Here is a 12,119-nt window from a genome sequence, read left to right on the forward strand (position 1 = left end):
CACCATAGAAAAAAATCATATATATTTGTGTTGATTGGGTGTATTTTTATTATGTTCATGATTATGATACACTTAAATTATATACATATTATTATGTTCATGTCAAGTATCCAATTTTTTATGTTGTACTAATTTGGTTTACTTTTTGTCATTGCAGGTGTTGACAGGATGGTGGGCAAGGGTCCAGAGCACCCCGAGCCTCCTGCGAGCGCTACTAGGAGGGGTGGTTCCATTATTGCACCTGTGCCCCTCGGGAGAGCGCTGCTAGACAGTATGTAGACAACACCGGCGGGCGCTTCTACTTCGGCTGGGAGAGGTCGGGGGAGGACGAAGAAGGCTGCTGGTAGAGGTGGACGTGGCAGCGGGAGAGGTAGGAAGGCTGCTACGCCTTGCTCGCCACCACCCTCAGCTGATTCACCCGACCACAGGACTGCTCCGTCTGACATGGATCCGTCTCAGACTCAGGTCCATGAGCCTCCGGTTGCTGATCCTTCGCCCCACCAGACTCGGGTCGCCAATCCTTTGGCCCACATGAGTCTGGTCCTAGAGTCTTCATTCCAGAAGACTCCAGTCACAGGGTCTTCGTCCTAGAAGACTTCGGTCACGGGTTCTTCGTCCCAGAAGACTCCGGTTCCGCCGTCTTCTTCCCATGAGACTCCGGTCCCACTGTCTTCTTCCCATGAGACTCCGGTCCCGCCGTATTCTTCCCATGAGACTCCGGAGGCTAGTGGCCTGGATGATGGTAGCGAGCACATCTTTTCAGATGATAGCTACAGCAAGGACGAGATGGTTGAGAAGGGCAAGAAGGTCTACAAGCGTGGTGGTACAAAGCTCCTGCCCGTGCCGACGACCCCCGACCAGAGGTGGTTGATTGCGCCTAAAGGGTTGAAGTAAGTGCCTTTAATTTTTTAACCTTTTGCCTTCATGTTCCTTCAAATTAATATCTAATGTGTTTGCCTTGTCATACTGCAGGGGCTGGGTATACCCCCGTTACCGTGGTGTCCGTAGGCCCAACCAGGTCCTTGGCACGCTTTGCCGGCAACACTTCCCTGGGTGGGTCACGATGCCCGGTGAGGGTCAGGTTCCACATCTAGCACTAAGCCGGGAGCTGTAGTCTATTGCCCCAGCCCTTCCAGGGGAGAAGGTCGCCGGTGTCGTGTGCGAGATAGTGGCCGACATTGTGTTCCATCGGTTTTGGGTAATTTCTCCTTCAGAGAATTAAAAATGAACACTACCTACCTAGTGATTGTACTAATCATTATTGTATTCTTGGATTGCAGACGTTCTACAGGGTTTCGGAGGGAGAACATGAGGCCGCGGCTGTCAGCATCCTGGATATGGGGGTATCTAGACTTGCTTGCCTTCGGCCTGCGGCACGGCTCATCAGTGGCCCAGTTTGGCCCGTCTACATCAACCCAGGTTCAATACCCTCGCGAGGGGCTGAGCCTCGCATGGCGGATGGTGCAAGGCCTCCCCAGGAGCGGCCTCACCAGGCAAGCTCGCGAGGAGGCGGAGAGATCAAGGCGAGGAGTACCTCGCGAGGTGCTCATGACGCAAGCCATGATGATCGAGAACAGGCAGGCGCCAGGCGGGCGCTGGCCAGCACAGTGTCCTTATTTCCCCTTTGGTGCTAAGGGGGCAAGCGCAGGCGCGGAGTACCAAGGCATCAGGCAAAGATTTCCCTATCGGTGCAACAAGACCAGGATCAGGAGGATGGCAAGACGGAGGTCACTGTGGAGCCCAAGATGGCGTCATCGCCAGTGCTTTTGACAGTCGAAGACCACCTTTAGTCAGGATAGCTTGTACTAGTTGTCCCCCTTCAAATCCCGCCATTGTGGAATCCCTTCCTGCTCAATATTTGGGAAGAGGACCAAGGCCTCTATAAATAGGACTAGCCACTCTCAAGGCAGGGGATCGACCAATCAAACCTTGACCAGAACCACGACAGCACAAGAACTCCTCCCATCGCGAGGTTGTTCTTCCCCTTGTACTGTTCCTCATCAGCCCAAGAGGCAATCCACACACCACACACTGGAGTAGGGTACTACACCACAATGGTGGCCTAAACCAGTATAAATCTCGTGTCCCTTGTGTTGTTCATCTTGCTAGCTTAGATCGGCGGCGTGGCAAGGGAGTAGATCGGTAGGAGAAAGATCTTCGCGCGCACCCCAGAGTTCGAACCTTAAGGGTTTTGCCAGAACCCGAAATCCGATATTTGGCGCGCCAGGTAGGGGTGCACCGGATTCTTCCCTCCCCTGATCTATGTTCCCCCGCTTTGTCGCATCCATGTCAAGCGACCCGACAAACAACGCTGACCGCTGGGCGGCATGGCCTGCCCATGCTGCGTTGCCTGCCAAAGGCAACCCCGACCCCGCGCTTCAGTCAGCCCGCATTTCGCAGAACGCTGTGGGGGGCGGGCGACGCGGTCTAGCGCCGCCGGCTCCCACTCCGCGGGAGATACGATCAGCAGCAAGGGCCTCAAGTCACGCTGTAGCCACGACACCATACACCCGGCGGGAGCAAGGAAATACGAGGGCCGCGCTCATGGTGGCTCGGGAGTTCCTGCAGTGCAGGTTGCAGGAGAACGGCAGAGACGTGCTGTTGGAGCGCGTTGTCGAACTCCTGGATGCTGTAGCTTCGGGGGCGCATCCCTTCTATGTCTAGCTCTACCCCCAAGGCTCGGGCGGGTCGTGCAGTGGGCCCGCCCGCGCTTACGTGCCCTCAAGCGTGAGCCAAGGCTTCGTCAACCCTAGCTCAACCATCAACCCCGGGCGTCAGGCTGCACCAGTACCACCGCCGGTGAGCGAGGGCACGCGCATCACTACCTACAGCCCGGACGGGCTGCCACCTCTCACCACCAAGACGGTGTGCTGGGCCAGGCCACTTGGAGGATGGCGCGATACAGCGAAGCCTTTGTGGTGGCGGCCTCGGAGGCTTATGGTGGATCGAGAGTACGCGCTGGAAGACGACCATGGCTTGTTCCCCGGACCAGGATGGGAGGAAGAGACGCTAGAGGCCAAGCCTTTTTAGGAGCCTCAAGGAAGCCTCACCAACCAAGCTGACGGCAGTAGCTATCGGGTATCGCTAATTCCTCAGGAGCAAGCTTATGCTCTCCATGGGTCGCAGGAAGTTCAGGTCACGGTAGAGGAAGGTTGCCCCAGCTCAGCAGCCTCCCTTCCGCCAGGAGGGGCGCACTGGGTGCTGCTGGAGAGGGGCCGGGACCTAGGCCCCTCCCCACAGTGCGCAGAGCAAGCTGTTCCTCCGAGGTAGGCCCTCTGCCGGGGAGGCGCCGCAGGGCCTGCCCCCGCAGAGGACCCGTGGTCGTCAGGGGGAACTGCTGGCGACCGCTCTACCCCATTGGCATCGTCCTTGGTTTCCTGTCGCCGTCAATGCCGGTCGAGTGTGGCTCAAGGCGGGGCCCTCATCTAGCGATATGAAGCAAGGCCGGTACCTCTGAAGAAGGCCCAGTGCCTGTGAAGCTCGCACCCATAAAACTCTCACGTAATAATGAGTTGGGGCTGTACACGCCCCGGAGTCTCCGGAGAGCCGCCCTCGGGCCTTGGGGGCTCCCGCCCACGCCCAGTGGTAGCACTTAGCTCCGCGCTGGTGAGAAGACGTCGAAGACTAGATTAGGTGCCGGATGCGGCCCTTGCTTTTTGCCTCTTTCTCTGTTGTCGAGCTTTCCTACTTTGAATTTAAGTTGAACTTGAGCTTGAGACTTGCGTGTGTTCGGGGAGGGGGTGTCTTGTCTCGTTCACGCGATTTCTCGTGTTCTGGTTTCTACCCTACGTCTGAAGTTAGCGTCAGCTGCCTCCCCCTCGCGAGCCCGTCACGAGCCGGGCTGGGCCAAGCCCGCGTACACCCCGGACTATGGCTATCTCTCGCTCTCGCGAGGCTCCCATCGCGAGACCAACGGATCCCCTAGAGGGCCCTCAAAAGACTGCGGCCCTCCAAGCTTGCTCAAGACTTGTCCGGGCCTAAGGTAAACCACATCAACTAACTTATCACGGGGTCTGTAGCTGCATGCAGGCGCGCGCTCAGTGTTACGTCTACAAGCGTGCGAATAGCGATCTTCTTATATGAGGGGCTTCCCCTCCCAAAATTCTTTCACAACCTTCAGGGCCACGCCCGAGTTTTTGTGTGCAGGGAAAAACAACAGGATAACATAGGATCAGTCGGACAAATCACTCACTGCATCCTCTAGGACGCCTCTAGAGGCGTCGCTGGCATCACTATCACCATCACTATCGTCATCATCACTGACATTAGCGCCATTCACCACGTCACCTTCATCCGCAGCCACGACCACGTCGTTATCGTCAGAAGCGAAGGCCCTAACAAGAGCATCCACGTTGTCCTCTACCCACTGCGCCAGGTTGCTCGGATGACCATGGGCACCGGAGCAATGACAACGTCGAAGTCAAAGTGAGGATCTCTGTCCTGAAGATGTCTGAGGACACGGGAGAATGCACGCCAAAGAAGGACTCGGCTCCTCTCCTCAACAAGCTGGCGAGCTCTGTCGGAGCGATTCTCCATATGCGTCACCACATCAGTGAAGAACCGGATATGTCCGGCATAATTGGTCACGTGAGGATGCGGCGCGTTTGCCTCACAGACATTGCCCAGGGCCGTGTTGGCCCTATTCCTGAGCTGTAGGAGCATGGGGCCATGTGTGCGCTCCAGCGTCTGCCGTTGCAGGATTTCTTCTCTGTTCTGCCATGCAATAGACTCAGCATTGTCAACCCACCGTTGGAGAAGGAGCAGCTCGGCGCGGGAGGAGGCCAACTCAGTCTGCGCCGTGACCAGGGCGGCTGCGGAGGCCTCCACGCTGTGTTGTTTCTACTAGCTTGGACCTAACAGCGGCGGTTCGCCCTATAACCTCAGCTCCAATCAACCCCAACCTTCGGCCATGCTCGTGCACCAGATCCGCGTGAACTTCTGCCACGCGGCGGTCAACCTCTTCTTGGAATCGAGCCTCCCGTGCGCCCACGTCATCCTCTGCCTGGGCGACCAGGTGCTTCCTCGTCTCCAGCCGCTCAAGGTCGAGGTTGCACTCAGCAGCCTCCAGCGTCAGCGCTTCCTCGCGCCTACGAAGCTCCTCTTCCTCGACGGGCGTCCCCCACGGCAATGCAAGAGCGGCATGGCGCAACTCCACCTGCTGCTGCAGGCCTGGAGTTCCCACGCACGCTTCTCCATGTTCTCGCACCGTTGGTCTGCCTCCCGAGCCTCCCTAATAGCTCAGGAGCAGGCCTCTCGCGAGGCTATAAGAGGCGCTTCGTCCTTCGTGTTGTCAAGCTCCCGCTGATGACGCTCGAGGCTGACAACCACCTTCAGCTTGCCCCACTCCTCAATCAGCCGCAGGCCTTCAGCTTCAACGCTCGCGTCCACGTCCGCAAGCTCTCCGCTCAGCTGGCTCATCGCGTCCATCGCCTTCCAGAGGAACCCCTGGCAGATGGCGCTGCGCTCCCGCACGCGTTGAAGCACGTCGTCAACATTGTCCCCCACCACAAGTGATGGCGGCGGGCTCTGGATTGGCACACCTCCACCCGGCGGGGGGCTGGGGCTGGCACCCCAGCGATTGCCGGACGGGCTCCGCAAGGGACCAAGGCCGTCGCAGACCCATCACCAGAAGAAAGGCCCAGGGCCGACCCCAGCCATTCGACATCCACAATCATGGAAGGAGCCCTAGGAAGGCTGATCGATCCCCGGGTTGAGGCGCGAAGGAAGGAAGGCAGGGGCATGGATTCCAGGCGCTCTGCAGGGCGGATTGCCCCTCCGGCCAGACTCACTTCAGGGGCAGCGTGAAAGATCGGAATGCACAAGGCCTGCGGCGCAGACGAGGCTGGAAGAACTCCCTTGGCAGGCTCCGCAGGTTCGGCATGAGGGATCCCGTGGGGGTCGCAGTCTGGAGAAAAAGCAACGACAGAAGGACTGCTAGGATAAAGAACTTACTCATCTATGATGAAGTATTTTCTATGCTTCAGCGGTCGGAAGGGGCGCGCACTACCGCTCAAGGACTCCTTCCTCTTACGGAGGGCGTCGAAATCCATGCCGAACCGACCCAGGCATGCAGCGTAGGGACTAGCACCCGGCGCGGATGACTTAGCACTTAGGCTTCCAGCTTTAGGGGTGCCAAGCTGGGAGGAGTGATCAAGCGCCACTTCTTGACGACCTGCAGAGGTCTCGGGGGCTTTGGTCTCAGGGGTCGCGGGGCGTGTCCCTTCATCAACAACCGCATTAGGACGGGCTTCATGGGCTTCGGGCGATGACACCTTAGGAGTCCTATGCGACGTTGGCACCTCAGCACCGGAGCCTCCAGCCTCGCACGATGCTTGCCTCCCCGCACCAGCTCGTACGGCAAGATCGATGCTGGCAACTGGGAAGGGAGCCACGACGACAGGATTCTCGCGAGGTCCCATGAGGCCAGCCGGTCGCAGCCCCCATTCATCGAAGAGAGGCATCTGCCTCACGAAGTCAGCTCGCCCCGAGCACAAGTATATCAGGCTGCCCCCGTGCCAGATGTCGCCCGGCACCGGTTCCCCCGACAAGACCTCCATCTTCTTCTTCAACATCTCGGGCGCCAGCTCCGTCTCCTGGAGCCTCATGCAGTCCTGGCGTCCGGCTAGGGTCCACATAGGTCGGGAGTGACGCTGGAGAGGAGCAATGCAGTGCCGGAGGAACTCCGCCACCACCCAGGGCACGGTCATGCCAAGATCCCACAACCTGCCCAGTCGGAGCCAGACGTAGGCGAGCCTGGGGCTCACAAGCTCTTCTTGATCCCAGCCCAAATTGGGGATAGCGGGCAATGTGGGGTGCTCAAGCAGGGGGCTAGGCACCCCGACACCCACATACAGCCACCGCGTCCGGAACCCGCTTGGGGAAGGTGGGAGGCCGAAATCAATCCCTGAGGCGGTCGTCTCTGCCATGGTCTGGAAGCTCACGCACCCCGAGCACTGTGATGGGTTAATCAGGCGCAAGGAGAAGAAGTGGTGCAGGAGGGCAATGGACAGGGCAAAGCCCACCATTGCCTCGCAGACAAAGGCAAAGACAACAAGAAGGGTAACACACTGAGGATCAAGATGCATCATATGAATCTGATAATGGGATAGCACCGCATTGAAAAAGGAGGAGAAAGGAGGAACCAAGCCAGCCCACAAGGCATCGACAAAGAATCGAACCTCCGTCACAATACTGTCACTGGAAGCGTTGGACGCAGGCCAAGCCGTCGTCCTTCCACACTCGTTTAAACTGGAGGCGAGTGCGGGTTGGACCTTCTCGAAGGCCTCAAGATTGGGCACCAGCGACCGGCAGACGGCAGGCTCAAATGTCAGGGGCGAGCTGGACGAAGGCGCGGACTCCTTCCCCTTCTCCTTGTTGGTTGGTACATGGTGATGGAGGAGGCAGAGCTCGAGTCATATTGGAAGCAAAAGCAGAGGCTCGAGGAAGAAGAAAGGAGCAGGAAGCGCACGCGTGGCAAGAAGGAAATAATTGTGTAAAGCGTCATGGCCGTCCAGCCAGGCGGATATCGGGGGAGCATGGGGAAGCGGAGACGCCCACGTCCAATCAAGTTGCCATGCGTCACCCAAGGCCTGAGGCTATTGGGGCCCGCGGCGCTCCACACTTGACCTTTGGCTTCGCTATTAAGCCAAGTCCGAGCGTGCCCTGGGCCCGGGGGCTACTGTCGGCGTCCTGGATATGGAGGTATCCAGACTTGCCTGCGTTCGGTCTACGGCGCGGCTCATTAGTGGCCCAGTTCGGCCCGTCTACATCAACCCAGGTTCAAGACCCTCGCGAGGGGCCGAGCCTCGCGGGGAGGATGGCGCAAGGCCTCCCCAGGAGCAGCCTCACTAGGCAGGCTCGCGAGGAGGCGGGGAGATCAAGGCGAGGAGTACCTTGCGAGGTGCTCATGACGCAAGCCATGACGATCGAGACCAGGCGGGCGCTAGGCGGGCGCCGGCCAGCGAAGTGTCCTTATTTCCCCTTTGGTGCTAAGGGGGCAAGCGCAGACGCGGAGTACCAAGCATCAGGCAAAGATTTCCCTATTGGTGCAACAAGACCAGGACCAGGAGGACGCCAAGATGGAGGTCACTTTGGAGCCCAAGATGGCGTCATCGCCAGTGCTTTTGACAGTCGAAGACCACCTTTAGTCGGGATAGCTTATACTAGTTGTCCCCCTTCAAATCCCGCCATTGTGGAATCCCTTCCCGCTCAATATTTGGAAAGAGGACCAAGGCCTCTATAAATAGGACTAGCCACTCTCAAGGTAGGGGATCTACCAATCGAACCTTGACCAGAACCACCACAGCACCAGAAGTCCTCCCCTCGCGAGGCTGTTCTTCCCCTTGTACTATTCCTCATCAGCCCAAGAGATAATCCACACACCACACACTAGAGTAGGGTATTACACCACAATGGTGACCTGAACCAGTATAAATCTCATGTCGCTTGTGTTGTTCATCTTGCTAGCTTAGACCCGTGGCGTGGCAAGGGAGTAGATCGGTAGGATAAAGATCTTCGGGCACACCCCAGAGTTCGAACCTTAAGGGTTTTGCCAGAACCCGAAATCCGACAGTGCTATGGTTGTCATAGCCGAGTGCAAGCACCTACTTCAGAACTTACGACACGTGGCTCGGGTGCATGCCATTCGAGACTACTACGCCTCCCAGGGTATTAGGAGGGCCAAGAAGAAATGTCGCAGCAAGTTTCTGAGTAGGGAGAAGTACTTGTCGATAATTATACCTATTCTTAAGGCCTTGAACTTAGTTTTCTTGATTTGATTCGTAGCGCTGAAATTTCTCTTGACTCACTTAGGTGCCCCCGAGGTGGTGTGTCAATAAGATGGACTGTTGGGAGGCATTGGTAGATGTGTGGTGCTCTCCTGAATGGCGGCTCGAACACCAAAGGGCCAAGGATAAGCACGACCAAATGGAAGGTGTTACACACCATCAAGGGAGCTCCAAACTGTTTGAGTACGGGGATAACTGGGTATGTGGTTTGCCACATGATTCATGCAATTTCATTCTTCATAGTAGCATTTATCCTTTCCAAAATAACTTAATATGCTTAGTTAGTTAAAATGACATAATAACTACCTTGGATACTTCAATAATGACATAATTAGCTCAATAATGACTTAATATGCTTTAGTTAGTTAAAAACGGCATAAGTACCTTCAATAGCTCAATAATGACTTAATATGCTTTAGTTAGCTAAAAAATAGCATAACTACCTTGGATAGCTCAATAATGACATATTTAGCTCTAAAATGACATAATAACCTTTAGATAGCTCTATAAAATGACTTAATATGCTTTAGTTAGTTAAAAATGGCATAAATACCTTCCATAGCTCAATAATGACATAATTAGCACACTTTGGTCAAAAATGGCATAATAATCTTTCTTAGCTCCAAAATGACCAAAACTTAGCTTATTTTCCTCAAAAATGACATAATAACCTTTCTTAGCTCCAAAATGACCTATTTACATAGTAATATCATTCTTAATGCTAGCTTGAGCCCTAATTAACTAATATTTTGTTCCTCTCTCTCGGGTGCACTACCACAAGAAGCCTGGGCCTTCTGTGTTCGACCTCTATGGCATGGCCCATATGGACCCATACAAGAAGGCCAAGGCATTCACGGAGTCTGACCTAGATCATCCAGAGAACTTCACCAACATCTCCTCCCACCACAAGCTTCTAAGTACAGAGACGATGGGAAGACGAGGAAAGGGGAGGACTTTAACCCGAGCCAGGATCCTTTTGATACAGAGCTGGTGATGATATCTGGTGGCGGGAGGTCCCATGGCGCTCAAGCCATTGGTGATGGACTGCTATGTTGTCCTAAGACTCTCCCGCAGATCAAGAAGCGCCTGAGTAGCTCTGATCCTGAGATAACGCCTCGTGCACGGCCCGCGGAGCTCTCCATGGCGGTTAGTTATACGGACTCTCTGACGTTTCCTCCATTGCATTGTGTGTGCGTTCGTCGATGATTACAATGCTAATGATGAGTGTTGTGTTGCAGGCAACAGTTGAGAAAGAGAGATTGAAGACCCAGGTGCTTTTGGAGGAGGCAAAAAGGGAGGCGGCTGAGAGGGAGAGGGAGAGGGAGGAGAGGACAGCTAAGCAATTGGAGGAGGAGAGGAACCAGAACGATGCGTCTCACTGGGCCCTATACGAGCTCATCGTGGTACGTTTCTTGTGCATATTAGCCCAATCATGCACATAATGTTTGCATTACTAACTAATATGACTGACTGGTGAGAACCAAATGTGCAGACCATGTGCGAGAAAAGCGGTCAGGCCGCTCCGCCGATGCCCCAGATTGCTCCCGCGGGCACGGTGAGTTTGATTTGAATGGTCCCTAGTTACTACTATTCACATTTCAGTTTGGATCATGCTAACGAGACATTATTTGAAATGATCTTTGGTTCAGCATGGCTCCCGACAAGCATCGACCAATCCTTCCGCGTCTGCCAATGCCGGAATCCCGACCGGTCCTTGACCTCCGTCTGCCAACAATGGCAAAGCCCCGACCATTCCTACACCTCCGTGATAATGGTATTTTTCTTCTTATTTAGCCTGTTTAGCCCATTTATGACATAAATTAGCTTATTTAGTCCACAAATGACATAATAAGATGAAGAAAATGAAGGAATAGGAAGGAAAGAAGGAATAGAAAGAATAGAAGAAGAAGAAGAAGAAGAAGAAGTTCTTCTTCTTCTTCTTCCTCTTCTTCTTCTTTTCTTCTTCTTTTCTTCTTCTTCTTCTTCTTCTTCTTCTTTTCCTCCTCTTGTTTTTATTCGTAAATGGCATCATCACCTTGCTAACCTCATAAATGTCATATACTTAGCTTGTTGTCCTCTAAAATGGCACAATAAGCTTAGTTAGGTCAAAAATGGCATAATTTGCTACGTTAGCTCAAAAATGGCATTTTTCTTCTTATTTAGCCTATTTAGTCCATTTATGACATAATATAGCCTATTTAGTCCACAAATGACATAATAAGATGAATAAAATCAAGGAATAGGATGGAAAGAAGGAATAGGAAGAAAAGAAGAAGAAGAAGAAGAAGAAGTTCTTCTTCTTCTTCTTCTTCTTCTTCTTTTCTTCTTCTTCTTTTCCTCCTCTTACTTGATTTTATTCGTAAATGGCATCATAACCTTGCTAACCTCATAAATGTCATATACTTAGCTTGTTGTCCTCTAAAATGACACAATAAGCTTAGTTAGGTCAAAAATGGCATAATTTGCTACGTTAGCTCAAAATGACATTTTTCTTCTTATTTAGCATATGTAGTCCATTTATGACATAATATAGCCTATTTAGTCCACAAATGACATAATAAGATGAAGAAAATCAAGGAAGAGGAAGGAAAGAAGGAATAGGAAGAAAAGAAGAAGTAGAACAAGAAGAAGAAGAACAAGAAGAAGAAGAAGAAGAAGTCTTCTTCTTGTTGTTGTTGTTCTTCTTCTTCTTATTTTCTTCTTCTTCTTTTCCTCCTCTTACTTGATTTTATTCGTAAATGGCATCATAACCTTGTTAACCTCATAAATGGCATATACTTAGCTTGTTGTCCTCTAAAATGACACAATAAGCTTAGTTGGGTCAAAAATGGCATAATTTGCTATGTTAGCTCAAAAATGGCATTTTTCTTTTTATTTAGCCTATTTAGTCCATTTATGACATAATTTAGCCTATTTAGTCCACAAATGACATAATAAGATGAAGAAAATCAAGGAAGAGGAAGAAAAGAAGGAATAGGAAGAAAAGAAGAAGAAGAAGAAGAAGTTCTACTTCTTCTTCTTCTTCTTCTTATTCTAGTCTTCTTCTCCTTCTTCTAGTCTTCTTCTCCTTCTTCTCCTTCTTCTCCTTCTTCTTATTCTTCTTCTAGTTTTCTTCCTCTTCTTCTTCTAACTTTCTTGTGTCCCATTTTGTAGATTTAATTCACTATATGGAAGCTTGCATGGATGGAGTGCTTGTTTCTCTGTGGAACTTGTTATATGGATGCATGGAACAATGTGTTGGATGAATATTGTGATAGTAGTGTAAGATGTATGGATGATACTATGTTTCTTATGTATGTATATAATGTTGTCATGGATGGAGCTATATATGTG

Source organism: Triticum dicoccoides, chromosome 1B (genome assembly GCF_002162155.2).
Source record: "Triticum dicoccoides isolate Atlit2015 ecotype Zavitan chromosome 1B, WEW_v2.0, whole genome shotgun sequence".
NCBI lineage: Eukaryota > Viridiplantae > Streptophyta > Magnoliopsida > Poales > Poaceae > Triticum > Triticum dicoccoides.